A 19,004-nucleotide genomic window follows, 5' to 3' on the forward strand; every position below is an offset into this window, starting at 1 on the left:
GATGAAGGACCAGGTCCTTATATCCCATATCAGTTAGTCTTTGGACTTGTGTTGCTTTGGAAGGGAAGTATTTTGAGGACAAAGTATAATGTGTGAAAATGGATATAACTTTTTTCTAAAAATTTGACTTAGCTGGGAAAGAGAGCGATAAGAGTGATAGCTAGAGGGCAATGAGGGATGAAGTGAGAATTTTATTTTCCAATAAAAGAAGCTTAGGAGCATGGTCCTGGTGAGGAGAGACTTTAGGGTATATTGTTGGCAGAGCTGCCTGTGGGTAGGAGGTTTTATCAGAGGTACAGATGTCTCACCACAGAAACAATCTATGTGTAAGCCCTGCCTTGCTCCTTGGTTTGGGTATAAATAAGAATGGTTCACATAGATTTAAAACTTTAAACTCTTTACTTACAGATTGCACTTCCAGCCTTTTTCAAGATATTTACTAGGAGACCTACCTCAGCAAAGTGGAATGATTAAGGTCAAACATAGAAGCCTGGGTCATATGGTAGACATGAGATAAAAGAGAGAATGAGTTTGGCACAGGATATTGGAAACAATCATTTTAGGATCTGGAATCATTCCTCACAATAACAACAAAGGATGTGACTATTGATTGGTGCAGGAGTAGAATTTGTGCCTTTGCTCTAAGTACTGGGAATTTACCTGGTATAATTAGAACTAGTCGGTATGGCTGTTTCCAAGAAGAGGATTCAAGACATGACAGCTACTGGCGATGGCAATAGGAAGCTCTGTGGTTCAGTTTATCAGTGGTCTTACATCTGGAATTGAAAGGTGGGAAAATATGAATTTCAAACTTTCTATGACATTAATATTCTAGATATGTTGGTCTACCATTTAATCACACGGAATTTTGCTATTTCCACTTTCATTCTGAGTGGTTAATTCTGCTGTTCTCACCAAAACACATTCTTGGGGGAGAACTATGATATGTTCATTCATTCATTTATCAAATATTTTCTCAATATCTATTGTGGGATTGGCACTTTCCTAGTGGTAGAGTACGAAGTGGTTGCAAAAAATGGTCAGAGCAGTCTTGCAGGGGAAGACAGACTTGGTACATAAAAGTAATAAATGGTTATATATTGTTATAGAAAAGGATTCAGAGCAGTCTTGCAGGTATGGTATGGTGGGGAGAGAAATTAATAGATTAAGTTATATTTTGGAGAAAATTGCAAAATATTAATGAATTGAATATGGGATGTTATGGAGAAAAATAAATCTTAAATGTTCCCAGATTTCTGGATTAAGCATCTGGGATGGACTATGGTATCATTTACTGAGAAGGAAAAGCCTTGGGAAAAAGAGATTGAAGGAGGTTTAGTCTACTAAGGATTCAATTGTGGGCATGCTAGGTTTGAGATACCTCTGAGCCATCAAAGTGGATATTTCAGGTAGGTAATGGTATATGTGTATGTTTAAAGATAAGAGCAATGATCTGTGTATGAGAAATACATTTTGGAATTGATGACACATAAATGATATATAGTCATAGTAAAGGATGAGATCATTTAGGGAAGAAAACCAAGGGAAAGAAGAGAAAACCCTTTACAGAGTCCTGAGGAACTCCAGAATTTAGATTTGAGGTGGATGATAAAGAGATCTTGGTGCTGAAATGAGAATTCTGGTATGATGACATAATATCTGATTACATCTTCACAATGACACTTAGGAATAAAAAATAAGAACAGTTTCCATTTATAAAGCACTTGCTATGACAGCCACTCTTTCAAGTGCTTTGCCTACATTTGCATGTATAATTCTCACAGCAAGCTTATATGGCAGGCCCTACTTTTATCACCCTATTTTATAGTTGAGGAACCTGAGGCCTAGTGTGGATAATTAACTTGTCCAGGGTCATGTATGGAAACAAGCTTCAAATCCAAGCAATCAGGCTTCAGAGCCTGCATATAACTATGGTGCTATTTTGCCCCTTAAAATGCCACTTGGTTCTCTCCACAATATGGCAGTTTGCTTCTCTAAGGCTGGCAGGTGAATCTTTCTCACTTCCAATCTCTTCCTTTAGGAAGGATCCAGTCCTTTTTATGGGCTCGCCTGCTTAGGCCTACCCAGGATAATCCCTCTTTCGATTAATTCAGTGGCAAGTTATTTAGGACCTTAATTACATCTGAAAAATCCTTTCACCTTTGTCATATGATGTAACCTAATCACTGGAGTGAATTCAGTCATGTTCAAACTCACTCATGATCAAGGGGGAGAGATTGTATAAGGTGTGGACAAGGGGTAAGAAGCTTGGGGACAACCTTAGAATTCTGCCTGCCACGGTGACCAGAGTCACCTACAGAGTTGCGATGGATTCAGCCTCCTGATTATACTTGGGGTCATCTGGGCATGATTAATTAGAATGTCAGTCATTTGAGTATGTGGATTGGAAACCACTCCAATCCAAATCACTTCCATTTCAACTTCTCCCAAAGTTGACCACAGCTGCTGTGGAACTGAACTGCAAGACTACACACTGAGCAGTTGCTTTGGCAACCAACACATATTCTACCCCATTTGAACGCTAGTTAAAATGGTCCTTACAATGGCATTGCTAAACAGAATTGAAACTAAAATGTTACAGCATGTCAAAATCCCAGACTTGGCAGAAACTCAAAGAGAATGATTATCTGAAGAGCCAGCGCAAGCTTTTGTACTGTATATAAGTTCACAATCTAGACTCATTATAAATTGTTATTCAAAAGGGTGCATGCCTTCTATCACCATTATTGGTTTACTAACCAGTACCTTATATATATAGCAGGTATGCAGCAGGTATTTGTTGAACTAAATCAAAATTGCCTTTCCAGAATGGCTATTTATTATGTATCTTAACTGGTGCATACAAAATTTGAATTTCCATGACCCTGCGTTTCCCCAAACCTGCTTTTAAACAGTCTGTTAAAAGTATAAAAACCATCAAATGCCTTTTTATCCAGCTAATTATATTACTGACCAAAATGACCACTGTACCCTTAGAAATCATGTTTATTTGTCAAGCAGTAGGTGATATAACTAAACACAGTATTGTTCACAAGAGTGAACAGCTTACTTCTAGTTATCCAGATGCAAAAAAAAAAAAAATCGCCCAATAGCTCCGCAGTGAATTGCTTGCTGAAGGTGTTTCATCCTCATGGTGCATAAGAGTAATCCCATGCACAGAAAAAATCCAAGGAAAGCATTGTTATCCTTTGAGGCAACAATGATTGCCCATTGGTCTTGTCAGTCCAGTTCCCAGGACCCATATTTGCCACACTATGTTCTACAGAATATTAGTTCCTTCAGGTGTTAATAAGGGTCCTGACAAAAAGGTTACTGACCAAAATGTTGGGAAATGTAGCACGCTTTGCCCTCCCTCCAAGGAACCACAGTGTACATTAGCAGTTGAAAAACTTTCAGCAGTCATGAAGACAGGTGTTTAACCCAGCATTTTCCAAATTAATTTGACCACTGACACTACCTTTTCCTCCTGGTGACTCTGCGGATCACCTAATACTATGTCAAGAAAATAATGTTCCTGGGATACATTTAGAGGAATGCTCTCTGAATTAACAGGGCATTTGATAACAGTGGTTATACTCATTTCCTCTAGGGACAGTTCAAATTGTGGTGGGTAATTTGGGGAGTAAATACTGACTGAGAACTTGTGATGTGTAAGACATGGCACAGTATCTCTTTTTAACCTTCAATTATTACTGTAAGAGAGGTAATCTGACTCCTCTTTTACAGATGCAGGTGTTAGAGTTAAAGGAATGTCCACTATTAATATTCACTCCTTTGTACAGAAAAACAAAACTGCTGATGATACAAGTTTACCTAAAAAGTACAGCTTTCATGAAAGTGTTCTACAGAGGTTCTGCAGAGGTCCTTGGAGGAAAATTAAGAGTCTGTTCATGTCCCTAAGTGAGATTTTGAATATCATATGCAGAGATGCATCAATATTTTTATTAGTTAAGGACACTGAGATTGGGAACGAAGAATGAGATTTGAGGTGGATACCAGACCCAAGTACCCTCAGCCTTCTGGAATGAGATGGTCACCCCCAGCTGAAAAGAAATGGGTCCGTGGGTGGCAGTGCTCTGAGTCTATCACTTAGATACTTGCTGGATATGTGCCTGCTTGTGAGATTCTTTTAAAATTAATTTTTGTTGGAGTATAGTTGCTTTACAGTGTGTTAGTTTCTACTGCACAGCAAAATGAATCAGCCATACATATACATATATCCCCTCCCTTTTGGACTTCCTTCCCATTCAGGTCACCACAGTGCATTAAGTAGAGTTCCCTGTGCTATACTGTATGTTCTCATTAGTTATCTATTTTATACATAGTATCAATAGTGTGTATGTGTCAATCCCCATCTCCCAATTCCTCCACCCCAACCCCCTTTTCCCCCTTGGTATCCATACATTTGTTCTCTATGTATGTGTCGCCTGCTTGTGAGATTTTGATTGAAATTGTGCCTACTTGATTTTTCTCTATAAAATAAAGTTCTCAACCAGTCTTTGACACGTGCATCAGCAATAGTTGATAAATAGTTTAAAGGTTTTATTTCCCTGAAATGTGCTATAAGTAGAACAATTTACAGAAATAAGTTTTTAGGGAAAAAAAACCCCTATAGCTAGCTGATTGAGGACTCTAATATATAATGATATTCTATATTTGAGGACTGTCTTCTCAGTACTATATTTTACATGTTTTTTGGAAAAATTGCTCTTGTGCTATAACCTGCTGGAGTGATTTTTGAAGAATAATGTGAATAAAAGATGGTTTGTTGAGATTCAGGATTTTATTCGTTTCAGTTAGTAGGGAGAGCAATATTAATATGTCTTAAAATTGCAAAATAAGAAAAACAGGGTACATTTATTTTTTCCATGCGTATGATGTATTGAGTCTTTCTACTTCTTAAGTGTTTCTCAGTTTCAACCATCATGCAAGGCACTGAATCAAGATGGACTTTTAAATAACACACTGTGGTATTAACCAAATACCATTACTATGGAAAGTGATGAAGAGTACTTTAGCTGAATTACTTGTAATCAGAAATGCCCCAGATGCAAGCTTGTTGCATATTTTCTTCAGGCAAATGCCTCAGTCACCTTGTCATTGAATAACTTTGCACCTTAACTCCACACTAATATATCCTGTTCCAGTCAGCTGTGTAAACAACTAAGCACAGAAGGAAAACCCTACAGAACACACTTCACTGCACTCTGGCCATTCTTCCTATCAAGCAGGAATGTATACTATTTTAGGATATTTGCATTTGTATATATAGTGTCCTCATATACATGAAGTCTCTACTAGTTTTCTATAAAGATTTGTGTCTTCGGAAATCCACTGGTCATCTAGGTGACAGGCTGTATGGTTTTCTCCCATGTCATGATGAGGTATGTGTGTATGTATGTGTGTGGCTCAGTGAGGTGGTTCTTATTCATGGCTGCTCATTAAAATTCCCCAGGAACTTAAAAAAAAAAAACCCCGCAACCTAGGTATTAACAGAACAATTAAATCAGGATGTCTGTAGGTGGCATAAGGTTATAGTTATTTACTTTGCTATCTATTTATTTTAAACTTTTATTATGGAACACCTTTAACATATATAAAAAGTGGGAAAATTATATAATGAACCCACAGGATAATGCACCCAGCTTCTACTAAATCATTGCTAAACCTGTTTCATCTTCACTCCAGTCAACCCCTCTTTCACTGCCTCCTTCTCTTGGATTATTTGGACATGAGTTCTAGACATCATATAATTTCATTTGTACATATTCTAGTATGTATATAGGTGTGACTAAAAGAAGAGGACTCACTAAAATACCAATTATTTTATCATCAGAACACAAAAAGCTTAATTTCTTGACATAGTTAAATATCCTGCCAATGTTTACACTTCCCTAATTGTCTCATACTTCTTATAGTTGGTTGGCTCAAATCAGGATTCAAATAAGGGAAATTCATTGAGATTGGTTAATGTGTCTCATGTCTCTTTCAATCTATAGATTACCTCCATCTGTTTTTCTTTCTTGCAATTTCAAAAAGGGACTGGCTCATTTGTATTGTGGAGTTTTCCAAATGGTTACAAGTGACTGAATTTCTGTGACTTCATTTAACACATTCCTTCGTTCCCTGTATTTCCTGTAAATTGGTATTTAGAATTATAAACTTGATATAATTTAGATTGGATCACTTTGGAAAGATTATTTCATAGATGTGGTTGGTTACTTCCATCATTAGGCAAAACATTTCTGGTTGTTTCTCTTTTTGTGGTATTAACAGCCTTTGATGATCAATGCTTAGACTCACTTTTTTTTAAATTAAGGTTTACAAATGGTTATATTTGAGTTCAGTTATTTATTCTTTACTTACTAGCTGGAATGTTCCTATAATGAGAAGCTTTCCATCATCAATTATTTGTTTGCCCTGAGATATAGTTTGTACAGTAAAGAAGGAAGAAATGCTTGATTTGTTCTCTTTTATTTACTAGTTTTCAAATAATGAAGTGGTTCCCTAAGTTATTCAGATAAGGTGTTTTTTTATAGTTTTATTATAAATGCCTGAATTTTAAAATATTTGATGTATTTTATTACTTTGTAATTATTTTCCTTATTTATTCTTACATTGTCTTAACAATGGCCAGAGTAGCCTCTTTATTTTAAAATCTGAGACTCTTGGACACTATTCTAGTAGTCTCTGGTAGCATTCTTTCTTTCTGATATGGAAGCTCATCTTTTTTTTTTTTTCCTTCAAGTTTTATTGAGATATAATTGACATACAGCACTGTGTAAGTTTAAGGTACCGCTGAGGGCTCATATTGAACACTCCTGGAAACAGCCATTTCTCAAAGGAGTCCTAGTTCCTTTTATGGAGAAATCTATTTAGAGACACAAATCTGGATTCTAAGAATGCTCATCATTTGTGAATTGCTCATTTTCTAGGTCTTTCCAATAGATAGAGCTGGGAAATGTTTATATATTTTAAAATTTAGAAATATGATGTTTTTTCTTTAATAATTAATTTACATCTGAATCTTCTTTGTTTCATGCCAAAAATCTCAGTTCCTAATTACATTAATATCAGTACTCATTTATTTATCCCATATGGCACACTGAATTTTCCAAAAATAGCCACAAAAATGTTTCCAGTGCTGTGCCATGTGGGCTTCTAGAAACCTGTCACTTCCCATCAGGAGGTAGAGTCTATTTTCCTTCCACTGAAACTGGGCAGGCCTTTGTGTACAACTCAATGAATAGAATGAGACAGAAATGACACTACATGACTTCTAGAAGTTAGGTCATAAAAGGTGATGCAGCTTCTGCTGAGCTTTCTCATGGATGCTCACCCTTGGAACCAGGTTCCAGGGAGAAGTCACCTGTAGGCTTTCTGGCCAACAGCCTCAGAGGTATGGTCTCACCTGACAGACAGCATTAACCACCAGACTTGTCGGTGAGCCTTCAAATTGTTTCATTTCCCCAGGTGACATGGATTGGAGTACAGATAAGTTAATTTCATCGAGAGCTGCCCAAATATTTGGTTCAGGAGCAAAATAAATGCCATTTTTTTTGGTGTTAAATTACTCACGACTTACTGCTTCTAAGTATAGCCCATTCTCTCATCTTTTAAATTTAGCTTTATTAAGGTATAATTAACATAAAAACTATACAATTTAGAGTTTACAATTCCATAAGTTTTGATATATGCTTACCTTGTGAACTTGTCAGCACAAGCAAGAGAATGAACCCATCTGTCACCCCAAGACTTTCCTCATGCTCCTTTGTGAACTATGTAATCTCTATCTGCTGCCCCTCCTTTTCCCCCAACTCCATCTGTCTCCAGGCTTCCTATTATTATACATTAGTTGAATTTTCTAGAATTTTATATTACTTGAACCATACATTCTATACTCTTTTGTTTCTGGCTTCCTTCCCTCAGTATTATTATTTTGAGATGCATCTGTTGTAGCATCTGTCATTAGTTCATTCCTTCTTATTTTCTCTCTCTATTTTCTATCTGTTCCCTACTAATAGAAATCTTGAACTTTACTAGTAACTTCTTCCTTCCTCCTTTCCTCCAGCATGTATTTGAAATACTATAACTTCACTCCCAAATAGTATCAAAAGGCAATCAATAAGCTCATGCTCCTTTTCGTATATGTCCGTTTTTGTTCCCCCATTTTATTATAGAAATTGAAACATCACATATGATACTTTTCCCATTGTAGCTATCACTTTATCTTAGTTCTAGAGATGAATGTATATTTAATATCTATCCACTGCCAGATATTACATCAGTGTTTCTCTAGTCATTTTGGTTGTCCAAAGATTTCTTTAGTAGAAAAGGTGGTATTCTCTGTTTTTGTGAGGGTTGTTTTAGCTGTTGTTTTCTTGTTTGTTTTGACAGGTTAGTAATAGTTGTGCCCTTCTTACTTGAAGTTATGTTTGTCTAGATGATACACAGTGGTTCACATTTTCTTTTCCATAAGTATTTTACATGTGTTGCTTCACTTTCTTCTGACGTAAAGTCAAAATGTCTGATGACAACCTGATTTTCTTTTTCTTACAGATGACTTTGGGGACTGGGGCACACTTGATACCTATAGGACTCTTTTTTTCTTTAAAGTACAATTATTTTACTAAAATACATCATGGCTGTCCTGTGATGACTTTCCCATATATGTGGCACACCTTTTCAATATGAAATTTCAAGCATTTTTATTTATCCATTTTTTAACTTCAGGGAAGTGATCGGTAGATTTTAGTACTTATTTATTTATTTATTTTCTTTGCTTTGGTTTTCTCCAGGGACTCCTATAGCAGTATGTCAAATCTTCTTTGTTTACCTTCTACAGCTGTCTCTTCCTCAAGAATATTTTGAATCTTTTTCTGTATTTTTTTTAATTTTAAAACTTTCCTCCTTTCCACTTTCTGTTTCTCTTAAGACATTGTCAGTTGTGTTCATTTGCTTTTGAATGTTTTCAATTTTAGTCTTCATTTCTAAAATGATATTTTCTTCTATTCATGTTCATTCCTGAGTTTTGTCCCCTATCCTTTCATAGCTTCCACTTTCCAATAACCTCATTTCTATGTGTTTCTAATTCTCTTTTATGCTGTTCTTTCATAGCTTCTATCACTTTCTTAAAAACATTTTCACTTTTTTCTCTAAAATATCAAGGTAGAGTTTTGCGGATATATATTTCTAGACAGTCTTATTGTATTCTGCTCCTTATTTTTTTTAATAGTAACTTTGTATGGTACTTAACACTTTCTCTTTTGCTTATGTTTAGAGAATGTTTCCCTATATTTAGACAGGAAGGGTAATACAGAATAGCTTTTCTAGAGTCAGACCTTTAGAACTACCCTTTCTGTTGATTTCATAAAATGATTTTTTTAAAAAGAAGCAGCATAGTAAGTAGTTCCTGAGACCTGACTCATTTGTACCCTTCCTCCACTTTCATCTGGATTTTCTTTTTCCTTTGTTCTGTTGTAGCTGTCCTGCTCAATTAGTATTCTCCTCAAGGTGGGCTTTTATCTTGCATGGGAGCTTCCTTTTATTCATTTTGGGAATTCAGGGCTCATATAGCTCATGCCACATCTAATCTTACAGTGGTCCCCACCCGCACATTCATATGATACGAGGAAAAGCCCCCTAGTTTCTGCAGCTGCTTCCAGATTGGCATCACACTTTTTAGTGAGTGTTTTGGCATTTTGGGGCTCTCTGGTTGTCAGAGCCATTAGAAGCTGCTTTGCCTTCTTTCTCTTTCTCCCCCACACATGTGGATAATGTGTGTATATTTGCCATTGCTGGTTTTCCTCACTTTCTTACTCATATTTTTGGGTTCCTGTATACTCCTAGTTTTGTTGTAGCTGTTACTTGTGGGTGTTTAGATTTGTTCTTTCAGATTTGGTTGGGGCGGGGGTGAATTGATTTAATAATCAATTATCCCACTGCCATTCTCCCCAAGTCCTTGATATTTCTGTTTTATTAGTTTCCCTGGTGATTATAAAGAGGAGCCAGAGTTGAGAAGATCTGAATTCTTGTTCTACCTCCATCACTTTCTGGCAATGTCACTTTTTAAAGTCAAATAAACTATGTGAACTTCATTTTTTTAAATAAATAAGATGATCACAATAGTACCTGTGCTGTCTTCCTCATAAAATTGGTGTATTATACAAGATTCATATATGCAAAAATTCTTTGAAAATGTAAAATTCTATACAGTCTGTACATTAGTAGTTCATTCTTAAATAAATACCAAAAGCAGCAGCAACCATGCCTTTGATCCACATACATTATACTGTACAGGCATTGCAGTAGTAAGGGCAGTACTTACGTTTCTTACTAAAGGAATATGAGCTCTTGTGTTATTTTGAGACACTGTTCCTTCTTGGTCCAGAATGGTGGTTCTCAAGGTCTGCCTTGTGTCTGGGGGCTCCAGAGAGAGCTGGAGGTGGAGATTCCTAGGTTCTGATTCAGCCAGCACTGCTTTCCTCTTTTTGTGTTTTATATTGTTCTCCTACACATGATTGTGTATGTAAGAGAGTTCTTCAACAATGACAACAACAATAACATATTGTTTTGGAAGTCCTGAATTTGGTAATTCCTAATTTAGGCACACACTATGAGGCAAAATTTTATTTCCCCTTCAATTGCCTGGAACTCTATGCATTTTCTATCAAACACAATACACGCTAGCTCATCTTTGAGCTATCGGTAAAAATATGCTGAACCCCCAGTCGACCCACACTACATGCTTATAATACTAGCCTGAGAACACTGTGCTGTTTGCCCTGGTGACTAAGAGTTATATGGTGCTGAAGAGAGAAGGGGATTTTTTTTTTCTTACCAATTCCTGATACCCTGACAATTTCAGGCAGATTTTGGAAATAGTTAAGTTTTAATTTTCTATCAATCTACCTTTCTCTCTGCACTCCACTCCAGCACCCTTAAGCCCTTTTCCTTCTGGCCTGTAATAACTTCAAGGCTATGCCTTTGAACCATTTCAACTGAGAAGTAGAACAAAAGTTTGGGCCTCTAGAGTGATTTGGTGACCTCCCTGGCCATAAACTATAGTCTCCTTTTCACGAAGAAGCTGATCTTTGTCAGCCATTAGAAAACTGATATAATTAAACCAATTCACACCAGTGAATGACTGATGGCCCATAACCACTCCACAGCTATTAATATTTTAAAAATAGGATGCTTGGATTACTAATTAGGGAATTTTAAACACTTGCTACAAAAATGGGGAAAAAAAGCAAAATGTCAGGCCATATCAAAGATGGATTTTGCACAGATGGGCTAATAAGTGGGTAGCTGGGTAGGAGCACTGCAAAGCATGCAAACTATATGCTCTTTATATTTCCAGAAAGTGCCACAATGCAGAAGGTGCCCTTGGAGCTGAGTCACTCAGGGGCCCTTACGAGGGTAAATCCATTACACACTTTCTTGCTTTTTACCATGATGCACCTCACAGGTTTTGAATTGGGGCTGCCTCTAGACATGCTTGGACTCTAAAGCGGGTCTGTGGCAGAGACTGCCAGTTGTCTACCCCAACATCCATCCTCTCCTTCCTCCTTAATTAATAGAACTCTGCTATGTTGAGGATGGTAGTGTGTCCAGCCAGAAGCTTATATTTCCCGGAATTCCTTGTCCATAGATTATAGGCATATGTCTAAGATCTGGCCACTGAGCTGGAAGTAATGTGTTGTGTGAATTTTCCATAAACACACTTTGAAAGGGAGGGGATGCCCCTTTGTCTTTGCTCCCTTTCCTTTGCCTACTGGCTGGAACTTGGACCTCATCACTGGAGAGGTAGGAACCATTTAGAAAGATAAGAGCCAGGGTCCTTGATAGCAGTGTGAAGCTGAAATAACAACTCTGGTCTGCCCATATGTGGACTGCTTTTACTTGAGAGAGAAGTAAACTTCTGTCTTGTTTAATCCTCTGTTTTGCAAGTCTCCATTACTTATAGCCAAGCCTATTGCTATTTCAAGCCCCTAATTCACAATTTAACTACAGCCAGCGCAGTTTTTCCATGTCATTTATAAACAAAACAACTTAAATTCTGTCCTAAAATGTACAGGTTTCAGTTTAAGAATATTTATTGTACCAAGAAATTAACTTTTCAAAGTCATCAGACCTTAGAAATTCTTTCTAGTTCATATCTGAATTACAACAGGGACTCCTGTGCTTAACACATTGCTTTTCAATCTTCAATATGCATATGAATCATATGAGAATCTTGATAAAATCTAGATTCTGACTCAGAATGTCTGGGGTGGAGCCTGAGATTCTGCATTTCTAACAAGCTCCAAGTGATACTGATGCTACTGCTGATCAGCACTTTAGATGGTGGGCATCACATCACTTAGGGTGTCTTTAAGTGTGCAACTCTCTTTCTCTGTCCCTTTCCCCTCATCAGAGTTTCTGGAAGTGGGCATCAGAAAACTAGCTGTATGATGAAGAGACATCATGTAAAATTTTTATAAACACACAACTTTGAAAGTCATTGATATGGCACATGCATTGTTAGTTGTAAATTTCAAACAGTACAATAGATATTAATGCAGGCTGGGAAATGACTTTGTTTCTCTTTTTAAGAAGCAATAGTGAATCTCTTTCCTTCTAATTTGGAAAAGATAATCTCTGTTTTTAACCCAGAGTGTACAGAAATAGCCAGGTTTTAAAACTTTCATCATATTTCTTGTCCATGGAGAAATAGAAAAAAAATTCCAGATCAGAGATTCTTTTTGTTTTTGAAATATTGTTCAAGTGTCTGATTGGGAGTAAAGGGGGCTGAAAAACATTCTTTAGGTCAAATTATGCACTCTTACCTTGAAGAGCTATTTGGATTAAAACAGAATCAAAGAGACCTCTGCTATTTTTGATCTTAGAGTGGGTCAGATTTTTTTCAGAATTACATTCTTTATAGAAATTGTGGTCTTTGGGCTATCTCTATGGCCAAATATCAAGCTCTTGAATAGGGGAATGAAATATGTATTTTCAAGGTGAAGTAAAAAATTATAGCAATCATATGTATTAACTCAGGCAAAAAATTTTCTGGAAACATTCAGAAATTCTAAGAGAAATGTTTCTTTCTTGGTTTTTAGTAATTTGTAGTCTTAAACCTGTGTTTTTGTATGTAAACCCCAGTCATGTATAATTGTGAATTTCTACAGTTTTTTCTTTCTGTGTAATTTTTTTCTTTTTATTCTTTCCCCAAAGAAGTATCATTTCTAAAAGTCTCCTTTGATTTTAGTTTTAAAATAGATTTTTGATAATGAATTCCCTTTGATTTGATTGAGACTTTATGTATGATACATTCTATTTCTTTTTTTCACTTCTCCTTTCTCATCATTGTTTCATTAATTGAGGTTTCTTGTTGTTGTTTTCCCACTAGTTTTCTCCCTCTGTTTGGAAGTATATGCTCCATTTTATTCTTTAAGTTATTACTCTAGCTATTTTAACATGCATGTTTATGAAATTCTAAAGTTAACCGATATTTCGACCTTCTTCCAGATTAAGATAAGACTTCTAGAATTTTTAAACTATGATCTTCATCCTTACTACTTATATGCAATTGTTGTTCAGTGTTTTATGTTTTCCCTGAATATTGTTTCTCCTGGATAATTACCGTTGCAGTTGTTGAGGTTGAATCAATCACCAGTGGCCACTGATTTAATAAATCATGCCTATGTAATGAAGCCTCCATAATAACCAAAAGAACAGGATTTGAATAGCTTCCAGGCTGGTGAACATGTATTGGTGCTGGGGGCTTGGTAACATGCCAGGAGAGAGCACAGAAACTATGTGCACATTTCCCCATACCTTGCCCTGTGAACCACTTCCATCTGGCTGCTCCTGAGTCATATTCGTTTATAATAAACCACTAATCTAGTAATTAAATTGCTTTCCTGAGATCTGTGAGTCATTCTAGCAAATGATTGAATTCAAGGATGGGGTGGTGGGAAACCACAGTTTATAGCCAGTGAGTCAGAAGCACAGGTACAATAATAATCTGGAGTTGTGATTGGTATCTGGAGTTGGGGGAGCAGTTTTGTGGGATTGAGCCCTTAACTTGTGGGATCTGACGCTATCTCCAGGTAGATAATGTCAGAATTGAGTTAAATTGTAGGACACTCAGCTGGTGTCCAGAGAACCAGAAAGTTGCTTCATGTGGAAATACCAGAATACACATCTGGTAGCCAGAAGTTAAGCGTGTGTGTTATGTGTAGAGAAGAAACACAGGAGTTTTCCCGTGTTCAATTTAAATCTCAATCAGGATTATAATTTTAAAGGATAGGATTTATTATAGTCAAACAACTTATGTATTAAAGTTATTCATTGTTTAGAATGTGAGCATAGGCATATTTTAGATTTAAAAACTCAAAAGTCTCTGGGAAAATGAAAGTTTATATGTATATGATAAATAATAGCAATTATCACGTGTGATTCAATAGATATTTGACTACTCTGCCCTGGTGAATCTCGGATGTGTTCAGTAAATTGTTTCTGAATGTATGAATGAGTTGATGTTCATAAGTCATAGTCAAAGAAAGAAATGATATGTTAGAGACTGTATATGTGTGTGTGTGTGTGTGTGTGTGTGCACGTGTATACATCTGTGCAAAGTAGGGTAGGAGAGTCATTGCTTCTCCTTTAGATTCAAAGAACTGATAGTCATATAGGGACTAGTCTGTCTTTTTTATTGATTAGCCATGCAATCAGCTGGTCAAAACTCCCACCATCTAGGCTATCAGACAAAGCAGGCTTGATATTAAGTCACCTTCCAGGATTCTAACTTGCCTCACACTGTCCAAATTACTGATAAAACCTAGAGTGTTTTCATTGGGTGTTTTCTTAATGGATGTGAAACATAGTAGAGACAATTAACAGCAACAATAGAAGCTAACATTCAGTGAACACTTACTATTTGATAGGCAGGTATTCTTTAAGGGCTTTACTGGTGTTAGCTCATCCCTTAATAATCTTACAAGTTATATGCACTTATAAGCTCTATTTCATAACTGGCTCAGAGAGGTTAAGAAATTTGCCTCAGATCACACAACTGGTAGGTTGGAGAACTTAGATTCTAACCTGGACATTTTGACATCAGGGCAGTGTTCTTACTCCCTACCACATGCTTACTGCCTGCTTCTTGACTCAGAAGAATCAAGACTGAAGAGTTTGAACCACATTGAGCAGTAGCCTTCTTCACTCTAGGTCAGTAGTTCTCAACTAGAAGCAGTTTTACCCCTCAGAGGAAATTTGGAAATGTCTGGAGACATCTTTGATTGTCAGTACTTGGAGTAGAGTGAATCTACTGGCATCTACTGGGTAGAGGGAAGGGATGCTGCTAAACATCCTACAATACATAGGAATGACCCTTCACAACAAATCATTATTCAGTCTAAATTGGCATTATGCAAAGTTAGAGCAATTCTGCTTTTGGTTAGTAGCTCTCAGCCTTGGCTGAAGATTAGAATGATTTGAGAAGCAACCAGACCAATTATATCAGAACCTTAGAGAGTAGGATATTTTTTTAAGCTCCCTAGGTGATTCCAATATACAGTCAAGTAGAGATCCACTTCCCTAGGGAAATTTGTGCTTTTGAACGTAAGGCGCTCACAAATTCTAATTGTGCCTCCACCTCCATTGATTACGCAGGTGGTTGGTGAGAGAAGCAGGAGTTTCACTTTAGCAGTTTTGATTTTTGAGAACTTTTCTATCTTCTCTAAGGAAACAGGAGAAGAAGGAATCTGAAGAACAAAACTGAATAGGTGCTCATTCTCTATAGAGGCTGCTCTAAAATTGTATCATTTATTTTGTACTGAAATCTTGATTAACCAGTCCTGGCCAAACCTGATTAAGACTAAGTCCTTGATCTTGATGTCAGTTTGTAAGACTAAGACCTTGCTGGAGGTGAGAGGCTTACGTATTAATATGTGCATGGTAGTGGTAAAGGGATTACTGTAGCCAGAAGGTAGGGAAGCTGAGAATGATAATTCCAGGTGTCTCTCATCTTGTGAAGGCACAGCTTTAGGCATGGAACTTGAAGGAGAACTTTTGACAGGGAGGTTGGCAGCAGAGCCTTATTGTCTGGGGTCTATACTTTGAGAAGAGTACATGTCCAGATGTGAGCCCTTGAGTGATAGCCACAATGACTCTGCCTACTTCATATTCACCAGGATCTAGGAGGGGGCAGAGATCAAATTTCTGATATGAACTTAAGAGAGCAAACCAGATCACCTAAGCCAAATTATATAAACATTTAGATGTTTTTAATATTTTAAAATCCCTAAACATTTAATAAAATGAACTTTACTGTTCTAGGTTTGACCCAGCTGTGCTAAGGGATCTTAAGAGAGAAGATTTCCATGCTTGAATCAGAATATTGAAGGATGAGCAGCACTTTCTAAGAATTGCATTGGGGGGCTGGTAACAGTCCCCCATAAAATATTTCCCAAAGAAACTGTGAATGATTCAGTTAGGACTACACCATCCAGACCTCCCCCTGTATCTGGAGGTTCCCCGTTTTAAGACTAAGATTTGTGGTGTGTGTTTTATTTATTTATTTTCAAATTTAACTTATTCTGGAAGAAATACAGCATGGTCAACCCTTTGATTTTTAGCTTGTAAGATCCATTTAGGACTCCTAACCTTCAAAAATGTAAGATAATGTTTGTTTTGTTTTAAGCTACCAAGTTTATGGTAATTTATTGCAACAGCCATAGGAAACTCAAACAGTAATAATGCCCCTCTTCCTGGTAGAGTGGGTTCATTCCTTTCTGACCCTTGCCCATTCATCACAGTAATCTCTGCCGTTATTATTAATAAGACATATGAACACAGGAAGTGTGATTGTCAAAAGGAAGTAAGAACAAATGAGTGAGCATGATATAGTCTCATCAAACATTTTCCAAATTAAATTGTGAAGAATTAACTGCTAGAAGATATTTTTCATATCTGTAATAGTCAATTACATGAAAAGTACCTAAAGATATACAGAAAATTTTGCAGAATGTATTATATGCAGTTATACATGTAATTTAATACATTTAGAACAATAAAATTTCATGTAAATATGACTGAAAATTCCAGCTCGTACGTGGGGGAAGAAAATATTTTAAGGCCTGAATTATCCAATTAAACCATAATTTGTAGGTTGCCATTTTGTAATGCCTGGGTACAACCTTGATTTAAAATTCTGTAACTACTCAAATTTTTTCAGATGTAGATTTTCTCTATTTTTCCATAGGCAGGAAAATGGCATTTACTTTTGATTACTACTTTGGAGAAGAAAAGCATTTTGGTTCTTTCATTTTGTGAATTTATATTCCAGTGTCAGAAATAACATTCAGGGATTTGGAGTCCAGAATATCAGCCAAAGAACAGTATTTGCTGGATGAAATTAAAGGTGATTTTTCTCTGGCAGGGATAGAGAATACATGGTATATGCAGGTAAGACAAAGAAACTGTGTGAGTTAGTGGGTGTTGGTAAAGGAAAAACAGTTGGGAAAATAGACTAGAGTAGCTTATAAGTGACGCCAAAGTATAACAATTCTGTGGACAGTTTCATGGGTGATAGCATAGCCAATGTAGAGATAAGCAAGCCTAATGATATATTTGAGATTTTGTTTGTCATATATATATATATATATATATATATATATATATATATATATATATATACAGACATACATATATATATCTTTAAAGTTATGTATCAAAGTGACTATATTGTTTTCAAACTCCTACCTCTCACAATTTTAACTAGAAAATAGAGAAGACTCAAAATGTGTTAAATTAATAGTAAGTTTAAAGATATAATTCATTATTGAATGATTATGGGACTTGTAATTTTTTAAATTATCCATTCTCTAACTTTTAGTGGTTCTCAAATTTTAATGTGTGTAAAAGCATTACCCAGGGAGCTTGTTTAACTGGCTCTGATTAGGTGTGTTTGGGGGAGAGGCCCTGGAATTTTAATTTTAATAAGTGATTTTGCAGTGGCTGATGTACAAACTGCACAGGAACAAGCACGAGGCTGCCCACATCCACCCCATGGACATTCACCTGAAGTTGGGATATAAAACCTGTTGACTGGCAACAGAGAGTGGGGTCCCCACACCAGCAACGTGGACATCACCAGGAAGCTTGTGATAAATGTAGAAACTCAGCTCCATCCCAGACCCACTGAAACAATCTTTATTTTAATAAGATCCTGGGATTTGGGGGTGGTAGTGGGATGATTTACAAGCACATTAAAGTTTGAGAAGCAATGTTCTCCTGGAAATCAGCCTCTATAACAGTGGTTCTTAATCAGTGGAGTGCCTCCAAGTCCCCTAAGGTGCTCTGAAAAATTACCCCCGTTCCACTTCAGACCCACTGACCCTTCAGTGATACAGGGTCAGGAAATAGCTTTTTAAAAGAGATCCAAAGGTGACTCTGATACACACCACTGGTTAAAACCAAATGCTCTTTAGGGCTTGTCTGGCAACTCAGAAGCTTTGGGATGACAGAAATCACACCAGATCACTCTCAGATCTCAGTTTTGCTTTGCAGTGTGACAGCCTAAAATTCAGAGCTGACATTTTTATTACCTCCTATAGCCTCTGTTCTTTTTAGCTTCCTTGTCCTAGTTGTCACACTGGAACTCAAGGAAGTCAGCGAGTATTCATCTCTGTCCTGTGTCCTCAGAGGATGGCTGATTTATTCCCAAGTTCTCCTGCCTTTTAATTTTATTTTTTCAGTTGAAGTCTATACTAGTGTAGGTCAGACAATTCATAATTCACTCTGAGACTGTGGAAAGGACTCTGAGGTCATCATTTTCCTCAGGAATTGAGCAGTAGTTTGTTAAAACTCCAGAGCTGTAAGTTCTCACTTTAACTGTGGTTCTCATAAATATGAAGAAATAATGAAGCTTTATTAAAGGACAATCCAGGCATGAATCTTTATTTCATCTAATGGGCCTTGTAGTAAAGTAA

Source organism: Neophocaena asiaeorientalis, unplaced genomic scaffold, assembly GCF_003031525.2.
Source record: "Neophocaena asiaeorientalis asiaeorientalis breed wild unplaced genomic scaffold, Neophocaena_asiaeorientalis_V1.1 scaffold18, whole genome shotgun sequence".
Lineage (NCBI taxonomy): Eukaryota > Metazoa > Chordata > Mammalia > Artiodactyla > Phocoenidae > Neophocaena > Neophocaena asiaeorientalis.